Raw genomic sequence first — 21,197 nt, 5'->3', positions numbered from 1 at the left:
CCCCCCCTCCCCCGACAACTTTTCGACATTCACACCCACTTTGCACCGTGATTGGCCAGCTTGAGGTGAGAAAGGAGCCGGGGTTTTAACATCCACTTCAAGCTCTCATGGTAGGACAAAATGCTGAGCAAACCAGTTAGCTACTAGCTTAGCCCACTTGATAATGCATTGCTTTATAGCCAAAATATAACCTGGACCCAGAGGGAGTTTGTAGCTTACAGCAAATGTATACAACTGAACTGCTCCATCTCCATACTGTGCAAATGATACTTCAACATAAATACATCAGTGTTTTGTAACCTGCAAAATCAAGACTTTAAAGATTCTTATTATTGCTTTGTTTGTGTGTTAATCAGTGTTGTTTCATAAGAATCTCCCTCGAACGTCCTCCAGCCAATCAGAATAGCCCGTTCCTGCCAGGGCGCATGAAAACACCGAATAAATTAAATCTTCCGACTTTCCCTTCAAAAGATAATCTTCATGGTCCTCCATCCTCAACCCCGTGCAAAAGCCTTATCGAAGAAATAATAATGTTATGACATTTAAAATATCAGCAAAGCATTTCCTCACACAGTGTCATCTTTTTTGGAAATGTGTGGATGCATCTCATCTGATTGCTTTGTAATGAAGCTCGCTGTTCATTTGATAGATTGCCATTCTTTGGAATTAAGGTGGATCAGCCATGGTGCATTTCCTAATGACATCCCATCTCCCGTAACAGTCCTGACATTTTGATCGTCTTGTTTGTTTGGCACTCTTTGCCTTCTCTTTGAAGGTCACTCCTAAATTACTTTAAAGCATGCAAATCACTATATCCGCAGTCCACCTTTAACGCTTGGCGAGTTGGACGGAGCAGAGGGAGCAGCCAAGCGTGCATGAATACAACTGGAGTGAATATTACAGTATCAACCTGAGGTTTTTGGTACATTTTTGCATCCCGCAGCAATTAACTGGCAGTCTCTCACATCCTCGCCCAGCCAGCTCCACCTCCCTCCTCCTCCTCCTCATGTACCTCCATAGGAAAATTGACTGTCACACTCCACAGGGATGTCAGAGGTGAGCTGCTGAACAGTCTCCCAGGTGCTGGCAGTGATGTCTTGTACAATGACGCTTCAATGACACTAATGCTGAGACTGAGAAATTTCTTAAAAGGGGTGCCCTTCAATTTGCCAGTCAAAAGTCTTGTTCATGCAGGCCTTTTATTACTCCGGTCCTTCCTGTGATTTGTAACAGCTGCAGAGGTCGTCTGTGTTCTTAATCCTGCAGTAAAATTTCCACCACAAATGACTTGCCGTGTTTTGCCAAACAGAAACATGACGATCCCACACTCGTGTGAATCAGCACTTAAGTAGTTCAGCAGAGTCTGGTCGGCTTTTCCTGCACCCCCTTCCCTCCTCCACGTCAAGAATTATGAAGGCTGCAGTGGAAATTATTAATGAGGGCTTTAATAGATTTTTGGCTGCAAATTCAGGAGGCTCATCTAGCCACTCAGCGTTTGGAGAGAGTCGGTAAATTTGAGTTAAATACCGACTGCGCCCATGCTGTGTGAATGTGCTGCAGGGAACACAAACAAGGAGGTTAAGTTCCTGGTTAAAGTCCACCAGTAACTGCAGGAATACTCTTTTCCTTTTACCTGATGCTGCCCAGTAGTTCAGACTGCAGCCCAGTATCCAAGGAATGACGTGCGTGTTGGACAATTCCACACCTCATGATTCACCGCCAATGCAGGAAGTAGTGCGTACTTTATGTAGCAAGGCATTAAAATACGGGTGTGAAGGCTGGGCTCGGGTCGGATGGAGTTCCCGCTCCTCATTCAGAATCCCAAAAGTTGTGTGAAGCATTTAAGGGTTTAAGCGGCCACTCACTGCACGCACGCAGCTCTTGCAACCCGGTATCGGGGCAGTTCAGGAAACGGTCCCGAAATCTGATCTGTTAGAGTCATGTACATGGACACAAATGGTTTATTTTTTGTGACGCTAAGTGCGACGTAGTTTAAAGAGTCCACAGGAGACCAGGTTTAAGTTCCTGTGTGAAACAGTGAATCAACATGGATCTTTTCCGACACCTATGCCAGTAGTTTTGGCGCCTAAACTGAACCAAAGTGTGGCTGTCGCCTGACAGATTTCTCATCAAGCTTTATTTTGAAAGTCTGGACGATACATGTTTATAATTGCTAACTTGACTGCGGAAGGACAAGTTTAGTTTATTTTCCATGCCTCTAACTTTAACCGTCCTGTCGTTGCCACATTCAGTTTGTCATTTATCGTATCCACCGTCTTTCACTTTGGTTTCCATAACTACGTTGTAATTGCCATGCACATATATCGAGCATGTGGGGTTGTTGGCATAGCTATGGATGTTCCTGTTGCATGGTTACCATAACAGCTTTAAGTTGTCAAATCCTTCCTCATGCAGTATTATAAACCACTCAAATCTCAAAAGATGTATAAATCATGCATCCACTACACAAGCATGCCATCGTGGATTGTATTTGTTTCGCTCGTACCTGAAACAACAGGTTTTATTGACGCACTGGCCTGTTTTTCGGTTGCCAGATACAAAGTGCAAGCCCAACTCTGATTGATCAGCGTGCAATCTTCCGCTCACTGTGTTGCTCTCGACCACGAAAACTCTGCGCTCAACGTATTAATTTGTTCCCACCAGTCTCCTCACAAATGCAACAGCACACATGCCTCAGGAGCATATGAGCTCTCCCACTCCAAGCTAAATAACAGTCTGGGCGAGCGCTGACCCTTCTGGATGCAAAGAGCCTGTCATTGTTTCACATATTCTCCACATCCATCCTTTTAGTAATATGCCTGCTCTTGCCAGCGTGTATTTGAATATTTCATTCAAGACAGATGGAATCCTAATCTTAGCTCCAAGCTGTGGCGTTTTGTCACCGATCCATTTTCCAATCAGCCAGTCTCCATCTACTCCTCCATTTTTCCTCCCTCGCTGCTCTGTTTTGTCCTCCCTCTGGCTCTGCCACCCATCGCTCACTCACTCAACTCTCTTTTTTTGCCCTCCTTCTTTCCTGGTGACACACTTTGCTGAGGTGCGTCGCTTTTGAGATGTTCGAGTGTTTAATTCTCGCCGCAACATATATTATGTTGAGTCTAAAGAGCCTGAGTTAATTGAAGACCCTGACTTGAGGGAGTGGGAGGAGAATGACAAGTCTTGTGGATAAAAAAAAGAAAAAGCAAAAGGATTGCTTTGTTGTTAAAAGAAGTTTCTGGATGTACATCAGAGCACAAGCTAAGTATTACTATGACTTGCATTTGAATGCATAGAAGACAAAAGGAGGAAAAAGACGGTGGAAATTAAACTGCATGGGATAATTGCTCATCATGGCTGGGCTGCAGAGCATAACGGCTGAATTTTGCTACAGTGGTTTCGCATTTGCATGTGTTAAGCAAGAGGCTCACCCACGATTCTGATAGGAAGTTCCCGATGAACAACAAATGCGACCGTGAAGGTAACGCCAGAAACAGGAGTGCTCGATACGAAGCATTAATATCAACGTGTGACGTAACTTGACAGAAGAGCAACTGGTGTGCAAGTTTACAAAGAAATTAGTCTATAATAACACAGCCGCGATCTACGTCTACATAAATTACATTCCTGTCTCATTGTTTCAAGCCTGCAGTATTCGTAAGAGCCAAAGTCTTCATCGAGCTATCTTCGATCACATGTGGGAGAAGCTTGCCCTCTACCAGAAAGTCAGGTGACGTCGGAAAGAGCAGCAAACTCCAAGCAGGGACAAAGACGCACACTCTGTACAGAAACTTACTTATAGCTGAACAGGCCTATTCATGGTCACAACCACACACATTTTCTGACGTCTCGATTGGACGTTCGATCAACGTTTGCAGCCTGCAGGCTCTTCATCCAGCAGCTCAGCGCGGCTGCTCCCTCCAGCTCCATCACTCCCGGCAGCATTCAAAACGGATCTGCTGACGACGCTGGAACAGCCCGTCGTTGTTTTGCAGACTCGTTTTGGCCGAGCAGACCCAGTCGGCGCCGTCCTCCCTGACAAATACACTCTGTTTTCAATGCTTTACGATAAAAAGCACTCAGCGTCTGGCCAGTTGAATCCTGTCAATGTACAAAGTACAAAAGTAAACAGTGGGGCTGATTTAATTACATACATAATGTGGGATTCTTTAAAGCCCTGGTGTATTATGGCACATGTATGATCAGGTGACCTTTCACTGATGATCAATCATCAAGCAAAGAAAGTGAAAAATAACAATTTCATTAATGTCATTAAATCTTGATTATGATGACTCACCCAGATTTCGACCCCCCGGGCAGTCGCTTCTCATTTCGCTCGAGTGCGGGAAAAAGTTTCACCAATTACATTTTGCTCTTTTTTCGTTACGAAAATCTAACTTTTCTCATCAATCCTTATCAGCCACTCACCCACAGTAGATAAGGGTTTGTTTACCTAACTCTCTAATGGTTCATCTCCCTGATGAGTGTTTTTACTCACCACAATTAATTATCACCGCTAAATTTACAGAGGAGAGCGCCATCCAAACAATTACAGCTTTCATTTGCTAATTGAACAATGGTCCATCTGTCTCTCTGATGGGACGGACATGTTTTGATGTGAGGTTTTGTCACCTTGACAAAAAGTCCAGACTAAGATCTCAATGGCGCACCGCGGAGCATCGAAATGAGCTCAGGATAGATTTTGTGCGAGTGCGGTTTCTATTATTTAATCCACGTCTGACAAAGGTGAATCGGGGGCGACGTGACGCATATTAATTTCTCCAGCTATTGGAGGAATTCGCCGCTCTGAAGTTTCCAAACAGCCGCTCTGTATGTTAGTATGTGCTGAGTGCATCCGAGTGTGTGTTGTGCATGCCTGAACGTGCGCTTGTGTGTGTGTGTGTGTGTGTGTGTCCCTCTGGGTTGTCAGATCTTGTTAATTGCTGCCTTCCCGCTGCTTTAAAAAGTTGTGACTACCTCACCCCCCCGACTGTCACTCCGCTTTCATTATTTACCGATTCAAATGAGAGAAAAATGTTCATGTCGACATTAATGACTCTCCGAGAGAGAGAGGGAATAGAAAGACTAAGCTAATTAAGGCAAGTGACTCACCTCGCCATTACAGAGAGTTTAGTGGGGATGCTGCAGTGTACTTGCGCCGCCACTTTGACACCCCCCCCTCCTTTTAATTACCACGCACGTTAGAAAGTTTCTCCGCCGCTAACGAAACAGCCAGCGAGGGATTTGAAGTGGGCTGCAGTCGTTTGCTGGACCACATTTTCACAGCAAACTGCGAGTTTTCGGAGCGCGCACACTTTAAAGGACATGATTTGTGTCATCAGTAGCCATGCCTGCATGCGTTGACTCGGCTAATTCGCGGACCCAGCTTCAAAGAGTCATCCAGTCAGGACAGGATGATTATTTCACTCATCTGGGACAGGATTATTTTTTAATATCATCCCATACATTGCCAAATAAAGTATCATGGCCCAAGGCCTGATGCGCTCTCCTATCGACGAGCCTAGTCAGCAGCTCTAATCACAGCAATAAGTCATTAGCATTGACAGCTCAGGCACTCCTTGTGCAGTTTCACCCCATTTCCACCTGGTATTAAAATGGGATCCGGATCCGGATCCGTCATCCGGATAAAAAATGATCTGATCTCACCTTTGCGTGCGCACCTGGTGTTTTTAATGTCTGAGTTTTGAGTCAGGGGAAACTTTTTAAACTTTGTGCAACGTTTTGTACGACAAATGTTTATCTATTCATTATCCATTCGTTTTCCTCCCTTTGTAGAAAAATGCTGCCACTTTCTCACAGATTGCCACAGCGTTCAGATCAAAGCTAAGTTTCCTGTTATTGAATGTGCCAAAATACTTGTAGGTATAAACTACATCTACTTCCTGACCTTTGACAACAGTCTTGAAGGGTTGGAGTGATGCTGATCTTCTAAAGTCAATGGCCACGTCTTTTGTTGAGGAGTGCCTTCACACCTCTCCTGTTTGGTTTGGTTAAAATTCGTTTGGGCAGTTGAAAGCAATTGATCAAACCTTAATGTGGACCAAACGAGCAGACCCTTGAGAGGAGACGGTCTCAGTCTGGTCCTGAATGAACTCTGGAGAGAATGCAATCTGACCTCGATTCGATCCAACTAGTAGGCGTACTCTGCAAGTCTGAGCTCACCGGCTCCTGTAGCCAAGTGTGCTTTGCATAACTTAACAACTGTAGCAACAAGCTGGAGGTAGAATCGAGTTTGGACATAGATCTGTGCATTTTATTTTCCATACAGGACCTTCTTCCTGTGTTTATGTTCTTGCTCAGGAAACCAAGTTCACCAACTCATCAACTGATCTGGACCAGAGCAAACAAGATACAGGTGTGAAAATGCCCTGAGTGGTGTTCAGCCTCAGAAAGTGCTCATTCCACCCATGGCCCATGAGATGTCTCTCCATCTTGGAGCAGACCGATGATAACAGCGCCGTCAGCTTTAGTTCCCGTCAGGTATTGGCAGTGGAGGACTCAGAATTGGCTGGATGTATAAACCTTGCGCATTAGAGTATTTATCGTATCTATTAATGGCAAGTGTGTGAAAAATGAATGGCCTGTGAATGACAGATTCCCGAGCCCGTGCAAAAAAAATGGAGAGAGGGATTTATGTAGATGAAATGGCAATGCAGAACCGGCAAGACTGATCTCCTCTTTCAGTGGAGGCGACTCCAACAGAAGTACCTGCTAAGCAAATTTATTTCACTCCAGTTTAATGCTCCCGGCCTCTCTCTCTCCCCCTCTCCGTCTTCCTCTGTCAACCTCTCTCTCTCTCTCACTTCCTTTCACAACACTTCCAAGACGAGCACTTTCCCTCCTTAAATCACATCCCTTTATTTGCAAGCGCAACACTTTTTTTTTTTTTTTTTTAAAGGCGGGCTTTTAAGAAATTAATCTGGAAGTTGAAAAACACTATTGCTAATACCTCCACAGACACTGAGAAAGCAATCCTGACTATTGAGCGGGTGCTAAATTGCCAATTAGAGGCTAACGTTGTACTGCGAGGCCTATATACATTTAAGGGGGCTTTCCTATGTTGTAAGACTACCTGTCAGTCAAACACCACCCGGGGCAATTTTGTATTTCATTAAATCATAATTAATGAAGATGGGTATTATTCTCAGCCGTGGGGACAGAGAGGCTGGGCTTCCATTATGAAACCATATTTCCAAAGGAAGAGTTGGGCAGTTACTTGAAAACAGCCTATAATTATGAACTCCCCGTTCACGCCACGTTTGATGAGCTGGGTGGCAAGTGAATGTGTGTGCTGCGAGGAAGTGTGCGCCTGTGCTGCTACGGATACACCTGCAGTCGTGATGTGCACTTGTGTGTGTTGTGCTTCGAGGGACACTGGAGGTCCAAACAAGCTGGGGTTAATCTGTCACACAAGTGTCTCCTTTTGCGCCTTTTTGGGTAAAGAAAGGTGGAATCCTGAAGGTATTGCTGCTACGGTAAGATGATATGCAAACAGGCAACATGCAAGAGCAGCTAAGAAAGTAGTGCCCAGTGCGCCCATGTGCCTGCCACTGTTTGTCAATGCTGATGCGTATGTGTGCGAGTACGCACAGCATGTGGGTGGTATAGATGTGTGTATGTCAAAATCTGAGCCTGTTTCATTCACACCCTTTAAATTACATGCAAACTGTCACATTCTGGTTCCTTGGTTTTAATCAGAAAACAGCAATAGCCTTCAAATTAGCATATGGAAACACACACACACACACACACACACAGCCATATACCGCTATGGGTCCTATTTCCCATTTGTTGCCTGAACATGATATTCAGGATACGTTTACGTCCATAAGAATGTGTTTATATTACAGTGACACACTTTAAATGATCTAATCAGTATACATTTTCAGATATGTGTTGAAATGTAAAGCATATTTTCAAATGTATATGTGTGTAAATCAGTATTCTGCTTTCTCTTTCTCTTAAAGGGGCATGTGCAAATCATTCATCGGGGCCTCTTCATTGGCGGAATGTAACTAAGTATGTTTTGTCAAGTACAAATACCTCAAATTTGTACTTTAAGTATTTCATTTTTATGCAGCTTTATACTGCTACTGCACTACAGCTAAGAGACACAGGTAGTTTTTACTCCACTACATTTGTCTGACAGCTTTATTTACTTCCAGTGTTAAAACATATCTCCAACTTTGGTGACTTGAATTAGCCGGAATGTTTCTGACGAACTGAAGGATGAAGTTTTCCATCATGGGCTGAGAAAATTCTTCTTCTTCTTCAGCTAAACGAACGAATTAATTTGGATCAGCTGGAAAACGCATCGTCACAAAGATGAAAACAGGCTTTTATTCTGAGCTTGTTGACTTTGTAGAGATATGCCGCAGATTAAACTACACAACAGCGTGTAAAGTAGTTAAAATGAGCTCAATCTTAAACATCGACAGCAGTGAAGTACAACAGGCACATTAATGCAGCTGTGATATTAATCCAGGGGACAGGGAACATTTTACTGCAGAATCAGCACTTTTACTTTTCATATTTTAAGCTAATCTGATGCTGCTGATATTATTGACATATTTTCACTTAGGTTAAGTTTTCTTCGACCACAGTCTCCCAAAATATGCTGAAATTTGTCTTATTGTGACGATCTGAGTGTTGATTTCTGCTCTAAATTGGCGGAAACTGCTGCTGTGTTTGTGTTGTGTGACAGTTATCAGAAAACACCATATTCAACCTGAGCGTTCACACCGGAGGAATGATAACTGCGCAAACACAGACAAACACCTTAGACGGCGTGCACGGGAGCTCACGCTGGCAGACGCACGCACACATAATGCCTCTTTATCTGGACAGCTGAGCAGCTCTGTGGACTTTGTGTTCACTCCTCAATGAATAAAGGTTTATTTTATGCCGCCTGTTGCCTGAGTGAACATATTGGATACAGTATATTCTCTCCAATAGCATTCTATCACAGTGACTGTGAATGACTGCGCTGCACTGGAGCGCATTTCAAACCCTTTTCAGCTCATATTCCATTATCTATCCGACAGTATATTAGGAACTCTGTAAACGTCCTCATGACAGTGGACCAGATAAGATTTCACTCGTGGTTATATTCAATAATGCTGCCATATTTATTCTCACCTTTTTTTCATTTCACAAACTCCTCTCCCTCTCCTCTCACAGATTTCCAGCAACAGCAATTCTTAGAATACAAAAACAAATAAAACAAAGCACACAAGATGCTATGTATAGAAATCTACAGTACGAGCCAGCAGAGTTAGTGCTTTCCCAGGGTACAAAAAAAAAACAAAAAAAAAACAGGCGCTACACAAGTTAATCAAGGTTTGCATGTTTAGCCTCGGGCTCCGTGACGGCTGCCTCCAAGATCCCTCTCTCGCACAAAGCTTTATATTTACGGGAGGGGGGGGGGGCAAAATGTTTAGAGCTTCTGTCAAGGTTGTGAGCGTTTTCTCGACGTTTGAAAGGTGAGACCTGAGGTGATGTTTTCCTCACAACTGCGATGGAAGAAGACAACAAGAGAGCTGCGAGTGTGTGGGTGGGGTTAAGAAGAAAAGCAGAAGATGTAAGCGCATTGTTGTCACTTGCCGGCGAATGGAAAGAGAAAAAAAAATTGAAATGAAAAATTCAGTGCTGCAGCGGAGTTGCGTTTGACAAGTCAGATGTCAGTGGCGGCGCTGCAAATCTCAGCCCCTGTGTTTTACAAAGAGATAAGGAGTCGCTTCCATTTTTTTTAAAGAGCCAGCCCGGCTTTCTGGGTGACAACAGCAAAGTAAATGTCAAGGTTTTTAACGGTCTGAAAATGGTGTTTATCAGAGAAATGCTGCCCGGATGCTGCAGTTTTGTAAATGAAGTAGCTGTTGTAGAGTCCTTGAAACGAAAAACACCTCAGATGAGAATAATAGCCGGAAAAGCACATGAAATGCTACTTTTTCGGCAGAAAAGCTCGACAGATGGCTACTGTACGACACTGTATTTATGTATAGTTCTGACCCCAACAAGAGAAACCTGATGGGGGACGAGGACCCACCAATGAAAAACGGCTGATGTTAAAGGTATCTGGTGGATTTACAACTGGCCGACGCAATGCAAACTCTTGACGATCATTTCATGCAATTCCACTGATCAACACTTGGCGGCAGTAACATGCTGTTACGGCCTTGGCTGTATTGTTCTGTTCTTTGTTGCTGTCCCTGTGTTGTCCTTTTTGTTTGTTCCCTGTTTTTGTGTCAGAGTGACTGTTCTTTCTTTTTGTAGCAGCTGTGCTGGTCCTGCCTCCGAACGATTGATGGCGCAATCTGATTGGTCCCTGCAGCTGCCTCCAGCTTTTAAACCAGAGTCTTCCCCAGTTGCCGGTTGGAACCTCGAGTTGGCAGCAGTGGCGTTTGATTTTGGCATTGAATATCACAAGCCTTGTCCCCACATCTCGTCTTGTACCTTTGTGTGTTAAATAGCTCTTTGTGGTGTTGTGTTTGTTGAAAAGACTAACTTGAACTTTATTAACTTTGTTGCACTGTAGATATATTTGCACTATTGTGGATCTTTTTCTTTTCTTTATTGTAGCTGTTCACCTGTACATCAGGCCTCTTTTTGTTCAGTAGATAATAAATTTGTGGTTGATTTTTGGTACCTCGTTGAGAGTGATTTTTTTGATTTGGAGACAAGGTTTGGTCTTTTTTTCGTTCTCTTTTGTGTTGCATCCCTGCTCCCCTAGGCTGGGTCGTAACATAAATTGGGGGCTCGTCCGTTCCTTATTCTATTTAAATAAGTTTTGTGGTAAGTTTGGTTTGTAAATTTCTTGTTGATCAGGTAAGATGGCTCTCGATTCAGATGATTTTGTACAGAATCAATTGTACAGAACCTTCAGCAAAAGCAGTGACGAAGAAGACTGCCGGAAAGCAAACACGGATGTAAACAATGCAGGATGGAAACATTTTAAAGATAATCAGCTTTCCAGATGTTTTATGAGAAAGGAAACTTCTATATATATATATATCTATATCTATCTATATCTATATCTATCTATATCTCTCTCTCTCTCTCTCTCTCTCTCTATATATATATATATATATATATATATACATATATATATATATATATGCTAGCCATTAAAAAGCAGCAAAGGAGGAACAAGTTGAGCCAATCAGACTATAGACATGGAAGTGAGAGTCATGTGACCGACTCTACGGGGGTAGTAGAGCTAGCAATAGTGCTAGCACGTTTCTTCACTGGCACTGATCACCTTCTCAAGACAAAATTAGCTAGCAAGGCTACTGAAAAGCAGGTCACGACCCTTTAAAGCTACCCTGACCTGTTTCCCTTGACCAGAGACGCAACAGGAAGTTCATCAGCTCTTCCTTCCGACTTTAAATATTGATCACAATAGGAGCAGAAAGGAGATGACCAGAGGGCTTATCAATTCCAGCTCTAGATTCAAAGACCGGAAATTGTCACATGCAGACAGCTAAAGTGAGAGCTAGTTCAATTTAAAGCTAACGAGTGGGCTAGCGTAAGCTTAAGCGAAATGTATTTATTTTTTTGTTCTCAAATCAGCATCTTCAGTTTGTCGTTCTACATAATGAGTGAATGAAGCAGGAGCTAAATCCAACACGGTGGATCAACAGAACAAAGCTAGCTATCTTAGCATAGCAGTAGCAGGCTAACTGCATTTTGAGCTTTTCTGATCTGGTGGAATCAGCTTAAAGTATATATAAAAAGACATTTTAGGCCTTCTGTCTGTCGCAGTTAGCTGCCCAGCCTGAAAACATAGCATTTTTTTCTTTATTTTATTTAAAGCTTCTTGTCAGATGTCATTACCCAGGATGCACATGCTAATACCAGGTGTAAATCATAGGAAAAGTTGTGACTGTAGCTTGATGCTGCAGCAGAGGAAACCACCATGGACCTCTATACTCTAATGCGATCTGTCACTAAGACAGTAGATGTTTCATGTTGCCTTTTTTTCCCACCAGTTCTTTTAAATCACACCAGACACCCGAGAAAAGACAGAAAGACGCCTCATTTGTATTACAAACGCATTTCTCGCCTGAACACAAACACTTTCCTGTCACATTACATCAGGTCACGTGAGACAAAGCGATCCAATAAAACTTATCAGTATCTTCTGGGGCAAAAAAATTATCAAGCCTTTCACGCTGTCAGTTCGGTGCGCGCTGGATCTTTGTCCTGGAGTCAATCTGTGAGGGTGAGCGCAAGTGCAGGAATAAAAGAGGCGCTTCCTGAAAGGAGGTATTCACTCGTGTTTTGTTTGTCAGTGAAGTGTTTCCAGAGGGCTGGAAGTTTGTCAAAAGAATTAAAAAGTATGAAGGGGAATGAGAATCAAGGCTTCGTGCTAAACAGCTTGCCCCAGATACAAGGATCTGCGTGTGTGCGAGCATGTTTGCGTGGCCTGCACGTGCCCGGTGAGTAAAATGCAAAGACCGACTGTGATCGCTGTGGCTGTTTATTAGTTTATATCACGTCCGGGGAGATTATACAGGCGAGGCTTCAGGTGTTCTAGCAAAAAGAAAAAAAAAAAGATGTCAGCTCAAGATACTGAAAAAATGATTACAACTCAGGTCTTGCTTGTGTACTTTTAGCCACACTCGAGTGAGAATAAACAGGAGTTATCGTTGAAATCACACTCTCTGCATCTAATCAAATGAAAGGGCTCCGAGGGTATACTTAAAGGGGAGTTCTTCTAATTTTAAATTGGAAAATAGAGACAAAAATACAGAGCTTAGCAGGCCCAGGCCACCCCCACTGCCCGTCCTCTCCTCGCCTGTTGGACACGGTTGCCATGACAACACCCATTACCCCTTGATTGGAGATCTAATGTAATGTCGGCTATGAGCGGTGCCATTTATCTGCTGTTAACACAGCAGTGGCGGCATTAGCGGCCGTCAGAGCCGGACGGCCGTGAGCAGAGACTGAAACCGAGCCGTTAGAGCGTGGGATGTACTGTATGGTGACGAGGAAGAGTGTGCGTGCATGCGCGTGAGGCCACACCAGGCGTGCACGCGTGTTAATGTCTGTTTGCTTTGCAGGGCGACGGGAGTGATCTCCGGCGCCGCGTGCTCTCGTGCCAGCTGAGCTCGCGGCGCACAGGCACAGAGATAAGCTCTCCGGCGCCGGCTCCAGATCCCCACGATGAACTGGGGACCGGATTACATCGAGTAAAAACCGGGAGCTCGCTGTTAACAAACCCGCTGCAACGGCACGTCTGTCGGACCCGGGGCGAGGAATTCCTGCGCTCACAAGCTGCCATTTTGTTCAATCCAACCGAAACGTGACACGTGAACACCTTCAGATTTCCTCATGAAACGACACGGAAAGTCGCTGCTGTCATTGCTAACAACCTGATATTCTATGTACGGTGCTAGCTGGGCTACCCCAATTAAGTTGAGGGACAGAATAAAGGGATCGCTGCATTGTAAATCACAACCTTTCCTCATTTCCTCTCTTTGTCCCTCCCCCCCTCGCCGCCTAAAAAAAAAAAAAAAAAGTGTCACAGTGAATCAATTCTGCCACCACTGTCCTCGATATGCAACAAATAAAAAGTGACTGACATCAAATTATTTCCAAGCCGAAAGATGTTGCACTGGCTTTGTCAGTGTTGTCACCTCTTTGCAGAGATCTTTCTAGTTTAGAATAATTGAAAGAGTAACTGCGTTTTCAGGCGAGTCAAGAATGGGTGGAAAAGTTGGCACAGGCAGGATTTCTTCCCCCCCCCCCCCCCCCTTTATCGTTTTCATTTCACTCTTTTTCATTCGGGGTGGGGGAGAAAATAATGATATTGGACTGCCATGGGCAAATAAATAAATAAACACGAAAAGAAAGGAAATGAGCGTTGGCGCAACGTAAAATATGACTTCAAAGTCACGACACTGACGAGACAACAAAGCCACACGGATCGAGGTGCTACACACCTGAGGTTGGAGTATTCGTCATTAAAGAAGAAAAATGAAAAACAAACCAGAAAAAAAAAAGCATTGCATTGCGGAAGGACAGGGAGTATGAGATGTTGACTATTTTCTGTTATATTGCCCTGGATTCCCCTGAGTCGGCTGCCAAAAGAGTTGTTTTGATGAGGAATATGAGTGATGCTTTTTCAAGGGCGGTCCTCCGCGTCCGCCTCGGCTGCATTTAAACGCCGAGGACAAAGTTCACGCCGCAGAACACACATACTGCGAAGACATAGCGCCACAGTCTGAGGCCGAGCAGCTGTTGTAGATCAGCGGGCAAAAAAAAGCCTCGATTCTCATTTTACACTGAATGAATCTTTGATGACACACATCAAACTGGTAGCTGCGTGAAAAGCTGTAAAAACGCCACAGACCAGCGGTTTCTAACCTTCGCTTGTACCCCCACGGCTCCGCCAGATTAACCAAGAGCCACAACGCTGACACCCGTCACCTTCCAAAATGTGTTCATCTGAACTGATTTTCAACTGCTGTTCCACTATTAATTATATAAAAGGGACTTTTGGTACAATCAAGCCTGGGTTTTCATCATTTTAGGGGCCACCGGGCGCCACTTTGGTGTTGTCACAGTGAAATAGATAAACAACTAAAGCGAGTCTGTGCCAGATTTGTGTCAAACTATCATAAATTACCCAGTTTTCTTGACATTGAACCCACCGCTGGTTAAGTGTAGCCTGACGCATGAACCACCAGGGAGGTCGTCCGTGGAGACCGTTTGGAAAAGGGCAGACAATTAAAAAAATAACAATAAAAAATACTTGACAGGTGATTGGATGACTGTTTCTCTCTCTCAGTTCAACCAATCAGATCAAGGAACTATATGATTGTTCTAGGACTGTAGGACAGCTGGGGCGTAGAGGCTACTGTGGCTGCAGGGCGTATCATTTTTTGAGGGACGTGAGGCCAAATTGAGGGGGCACGGCAGCCATGGCCCTCATGGCCCCCGTGGTCCCCGTGGTGAAATTCCAGCCCTGGTTACAACAATGCTGAATACATTTAAACTGAAATGTCTGGGCCAGTTTGGTCAAGTTTGCATTTAAACCATCACGACTGGGAGTGGAAGCAACCAGATGTTTCAACCATTATTCATTACTTTTAGCTATTTATTTCAACTGCTAATCATCAATTCAGCTATTTCAAGCATTTATCCATTACTTTAAGCTACTTCAACTGTCTGACCGTAACTTTAAACTAATCCGACCTATTTCAACCTTTCATCCATTAGGTCTGTTTAACCATTGCTTTATTTTTATCAAACCATATCTCTTGTTCATACTTCAGTTACCTATTTTCAAACTATTTTAGCTGCTTAGTTCAGCCCTTCAGCCTTTACTTTTAGACTCTGCTTGAACATAATGTTGAAGCGTTCCAGATGATTCAATATGTGGATGTTTTTTTTTTTAAAGCAAGCAGTAATTTGTATTTTCTCAAACTTGCAGAGCTACTCTACAACCTCTCCACACAGCCGCTGCAGAAGTGTGAGCTGGCTGTGAGTACAGTTCACAGTACACGGAGCTGCAAATAATATCCTCTACACAAACATTTCCGTGACACACACAAGTGTTCACACTCTCAACACCACCACCCCCTCCTTCAACATGCCTCCAAATAGAGGCTCTGTGTGTGTGTCGCTTCATTAAGCATGTATCCAATCAGTCACACACACAGCGGCTCGGCGTGTCGCGCCGCAGTTTACTCCCAGCCTATAACCCGTCTGTCAGTCAAGCGGCTGGAGTTCATTAGAGACACTGAGAGCCGCTGACAACTCCCCACGGATCTGACCTGTGTACACAAACGCAGGTGATCTGACCCTCCAGGAGGATATCACCACGTAAACAAAGATATTCTGTCGCTTGAGAGGAGGAGGAGGAGGACGGGGGGGAGAAATGAGCAAAAACACTCAGAGATCCATAAAAACAGCCTGTGGGATGAGCGAGGTGTGTACACGGCGGCAAGCAGGAGGAAACGGAAGAGAAAACAGCGCTTCTCCGGTTCTGCTGCAGGTTGTTAGGAATTAATAAAACACTTGCACATAAAATGAGCCTGGTGGCCAGTTAGCTGCACAAGTACCAGACCTGAGTGTGTGTATGGCTAAAGAGTCATTTAGATCCTAATTGGTCGTATTCTGCATTGTAGGAGCTAAGAAGTTGCTCTCAAGCGACAAATATATCATCTATACAGCTGCACTGAAGGTCAACTATGTGATTTCTAACTATTGCACACAGCAGCTGAGTTTAAATCCCAATATTCAAGCACACAAACTGCACAAACATCTTTTTAGCACCACACACACACACACACACACACCATTCTCTTCAGGTTTATCGTGGGTAAACACAAGTTAAGGAGAATCTGTTGTGTGGCGGAAAAAGGTCTTAACGCGCTCCTGTTAATAAGATTAGAATGTGAAATATTCATTGGAAAAGGCTTAATAATAAATGGTGGGTATTAAAAATTGAATTAATTCAAATTCCGTCCATGAATTTTTAAACGTACATTATTAAGAGTGCACCAACAAGCCATTTCATTGATGTAGTGTTGTAACGCCGAAACTTAAGTCCCACCTACTGCTCATCCATTCATTTCCCACATGCTCAACAAAAGTCTTTAGGAAAGACTAACGGGCCCGGTTTGACAGCGAGGTGAAGTAAAGCGCCCCCACCCCTGCTCCATTTAGCATCAGCACTCACACCTCCCTGTAAACTGATCGCTGACAGGAGGCAAAAAACGGGGCCAGGGTCAATAATTTAAGGAACTTGAGGCTAATTTTAATCTATTACCTCGCTATGTGCATACAGTGTGTCAAAGGTAAGGCCGGAGAGGGATCCGTCATGTGATTCATACTCCGGGGAAGGAATTAGTTTCATGACACATCATAATTTAATACATTTTAAGGAACTCAGCATGACTTTGCTAGGCTGACGGAGGGAAGGGAGGAGGGAGAGAGAGAGAGGGAGGGGTGGGAGATGAAGAACGAGAAGGATATTAAATTATGGAGCACCTTAACAGAGCAATCTGTCTTAGAGAGACATGATTGCCTTACCGCTGTGGATTGATGATAATCTGTTTGTAAGGGGCCTTGTAAAGGCTACAAGGGCTGGAGTGTGCGGGGGCTCGGAGCTCTGGCCAGCCGATGGATCGCCTGTGCAGCACATTCAAAAACAAACCTGAACACTCAGCACCATTACATTATAAGGCCTCTAAAAGGGGCATATGAGGTAATGGTAGCCTGTGGTATAGTTGCTAACTGTAACCAGCGACAATACAGTAATAGTTTACTGGTTGCCAGGTTGTTAGAAAACAAACTCGAAAAGTTTTGATTAATATAATATTTTTGACAACATGGCAACCCACATGTTGTTCTTGTAAATGAATTATTACTGATCTATAAAGCATGAATACATTATACATTATTATATTTATTAACATTGGTAAATGCTTTAACATCTTAAGGTTTAGATAACAATTCATTAGCAGAAGTTGCCAGATTGTGAGCAAAAAACAGTTTGTCAGGAAGTTCTAATAAACATTTAATTAAACATCACAATGTAAACATTAACACTTAAGTTAATGAGGTTTCTCACTTTCTAGGAAGCCTTAAAGAGGAATTAAAGAGATTAAAGATGCACCAGCCACAAAGATGTTCCATAATATGGCAACTTCTGTTCTTATTAATGGCTTATTACTGATCGACAAAGCATCTATTGATCAAGCTACAAGGTGTAGATTGGTATTAATTCACTAATAAGAAGCCTTCGGTTGGCAGATCGTGAGAAAAAAAAGTTTAACAAGTTTTACAAACATTTAAATAAAGCTTACTTAACATTAACACTTAAGTTAATGAGGTTTCTCCCTGACGAGGAATTAAAGAGGATAAAGATGCAGCAGCTGCAGGGAGTTTTTATAATATGGCAAAACTTCTTTACATTAATGGCTTATTACTGATCAATAAAGCATTATTAAGCTATTTATTGACATGACTGAATTGTGGCTGCGTGTTATAATCCATTCCGAAATTGTTGTTTATTCTAAAGTTCCAGCTTAACTTTTTGAAAGATGAAAACGATTAACTAAAAGTTAACTTTTTCCTTTTTTTCCGCCCTTCTTAAGTGCCAGCAGAGAGAGCTTTGCTCACATAAAATATAGTCAAAGTTACACTCAGGCACTGACAGGTAAGGTCAAGCACCCTTTTTCCTCTTCCTCTTATTTCCCTCAGTCTTTCTATTCACCGCGGTCACGCAGGGTTTGTCTCGCCCGTGTTCGTGCCTCGCAGCTCGGGCTGGAGTGGGGAATAGTAAACTAGCCTATCGCTGCCAGGGCTTACTTCAGAGAGCGGGGAGGCTTTGGCTGTCATAGGTTCTCAGGATCAGAGCTGAGAGCGGGGACACTTCATTTGCCGGTGCTGAGGAGGCGATGCAGGTTGAGGAGGAGGAGGAGGGAGGGGGTGGAGGTGTGTGTGCCAGGGTCAAGTGCTGTGGAAAAAGCTAGGCAGTTATCCAATAGAGCTTTGCTCTCCTCTCTGCTCTCGGTTAGTGTCTTCTGCAGCCCACTCTGTCCTCAGGCTTTCTCGGCTTTGCCCGCTCTGTTGTGGCAAGGGCATCCCGGATCAGCATTTGAAAGGTATTATAACCGGAAGAGCTGGAGCTGTTCTGTTAAACCTGCAGTGCATCAGCAATTCATGAGGTGCAAGAGGCCCATCTGAGGAAGCAAAGTGTGCGGATCAGATGCCTTTTCTGTGACTTTCTTGTGGAAACGAACAGAGATCAGCGCCTCGAAAGCGGAATCTCGAGTGGCATCGGGCGCGTGTTAAAAAACACCTTGAATCTGACAAAATGCACAGGATTTAGGAGGGGTCTCGTCTCTCGCAGGCAACTTGATTGCTCGCACTTTCTCCCACGCGTCCTCATTTCAGAAACAGAAGGGGGAAGGCGTGACAATATTGCGCTGAACAGATGCTGTAAACATAGAAACGTTTTACACATTCAGGTAATGTGCTAGTGAGCTGAGAAAATGCACACTTGCTGTCGTGTGATATGAAAATAACATCCATAGGAAGAGTGGAGGAGGAAGGAAAGGAGAAGTGGGAAAGAGGGAAAGGAGAAGTGAGGGCTCTTGACTTTCTTTGTTTGAGCCTCTGAGTAAATATTGAGGGGGTAAGTGGATTCAAACACCCTTTGTGTATCCATCCACACCTGCTATGGCAGCCCCTAGTGGACGTGATGGGTATTGCAGTGTGATCCTGAACCAAACCAGGCTGCTTGATCCGTCAGTTCCTGCTTTCCTTACTGCTGGCTTGACCCGTGCATGAACAGATTTGGGCCTGGAAATAGGAGCTGGGGTGGGGAAAATAAATGCTGAAAGAGGAGGATAAAGAGGAGAGGGGAGATCAGACAGGGGAGAAGTGAGAGGAGGCAGGGCAGAGAGGAGGAGGAAGGAGAGTATTATCAGTGGGAAGGACTGTAGGGGGGAAGGGGATAACACATAACGCCTCACTGAGCCACAGAGAGGCGGAGGATGTGGTCATCTGACAAACTGGAAGCCCACCCATCTGCCACCGACAAGCCAGCCTGACATCACCTCCATCAGGTGCCAAATGCCGATAAAATTCATCTGTGGTGGGTGAGACGCATCAAAGTCACCTGCAACTTTTTGTGGCATTAACGTTTGACTGCCTCAGGTGCCCTCTACCACCTGGATTTTGCTTGCTGTAAAATCTACCTGACCGTCAGCCAATCACAACAAGGGAAAACACATGGCTGTGAATCTCTGCCAGTTACCGTCCTCTACATATGAAGCAGGAGCATCTAAGCATCAGCAGTCACATGCTAGTTGAGACATTATTCCCATGTGGTGAGTGACTTAATGATTAATTACAGGCTTGAGCCAGTGCATAACTAAGTTTAAAATTAAAATCTAAATTTGCTCCTGTCACTGTGCTGAATGTTTAAATTAGTGCATGGCCTTAACATGAAATTACATTTAAATTCATTTAAATTCAAAAAATATTTCACATGTTTTTTACACCCCAAAATTAATTTTGGGCAATGCCTGCAGGTTTAGCAACTTCCTATCAGCTGGTCAGAGGTTAAATAATTCCTCTTATTTATCTCATGGATTATAAAAAGCCACCGTGAACTCACAGCCATGTTATCTATAAACATAAGAGGGGTTTGACAATTTGGGAAATGCACAAATCCACTTTCTTGCAGAGAATTTGATGAGAAGGTCTGCATCACCACCTGTCTGTACACTTGCAAGTCAATTAGCATAGCTTAGCGTAAAGACTGGGAGAAGGGGGAAACAGCTAGCACAGCCCTGTTCAAATCCCAAATGTCAGATGGCCAGTACCAGTGCTCACATATTAATTCATTTTAATTAACTAAGTCAAATGTATGTTGTTTTTTAATACATAAACAAATAAAATGTCAAAACCAGCAAGTTGTGGTTCATTATTTCCTGATTAACAACAGCCGGCACTTCCTGGTGACTTCCTGGATTCTCTGCTGGTTTAGCATCAAGTCACTCCTCCCTAGCTTAGTTCAAGCTAGCGTTAGCCAGCTAAAGCTAAAAACTTGAATTTCCCAAAAAGTCAAACTTTAAATAGCTTCAAATAAAAATTTCTTCTGTTTTATTCCAGTTTATTAATTGCAATCTTGATTGATTACACCGCTTGTCAAGCTGGGATCATCACCTCCACCATCAAAACATTATCACCCTTCATCGTCACCACCGCCTGCATCACCATGATAACCAGAATCATCATCACCATTATCATCAAAACTCCACCATGGCTCATATAGCATCAGCCGTGGAGCTCTGTTCACCCATGCTGCCTCCAAAGCATCCTGAAGAAGGTCAGAACTTCAATGTCAAGCGTGCGTCTCGGGGCTTCACAGGAACAGACTGCACACCCGCCGGAAATCCCTGTTCCTATTCCCACCCAGCCAAAGCCCACGCTCGCTGCTCCCCGATCCCCAAGAAGCATTCCAGGAATCTGTTCTCCTTTTAATTAGCTTCGTCGAGAAATCAGATTTTTTTTTTTTTTTTTTAACTAGGATTGTAGTTTCCAGGAAACGACAGCAAGCTGCCCAGTTGGGGATAGACAGATGAAGCTCCGTCTGAAGTATATTGATAAGAGTGAAGCACACATCATAAATGCTTACAATCCAGCACAGGACACAC

This window comes from Chelmon rostratus, chromosome 23, assembly GCF_017976325.1.
Source record: "Chelmon rostratus isolate fCheRos1 chromosome 23, fCheRos1.pri, whole genome shotgun sequence".
In the NCBI taxonomy this organism is placed as follows: Eukaryota; Metazoa; Chordata; class Actinopteri; order Chaetodontiformes; family Chaetodontidae; genus Chelmon; species Chelmon rostratus.
Note: the sequence above shows the minus strand (reverse complement) of the source record.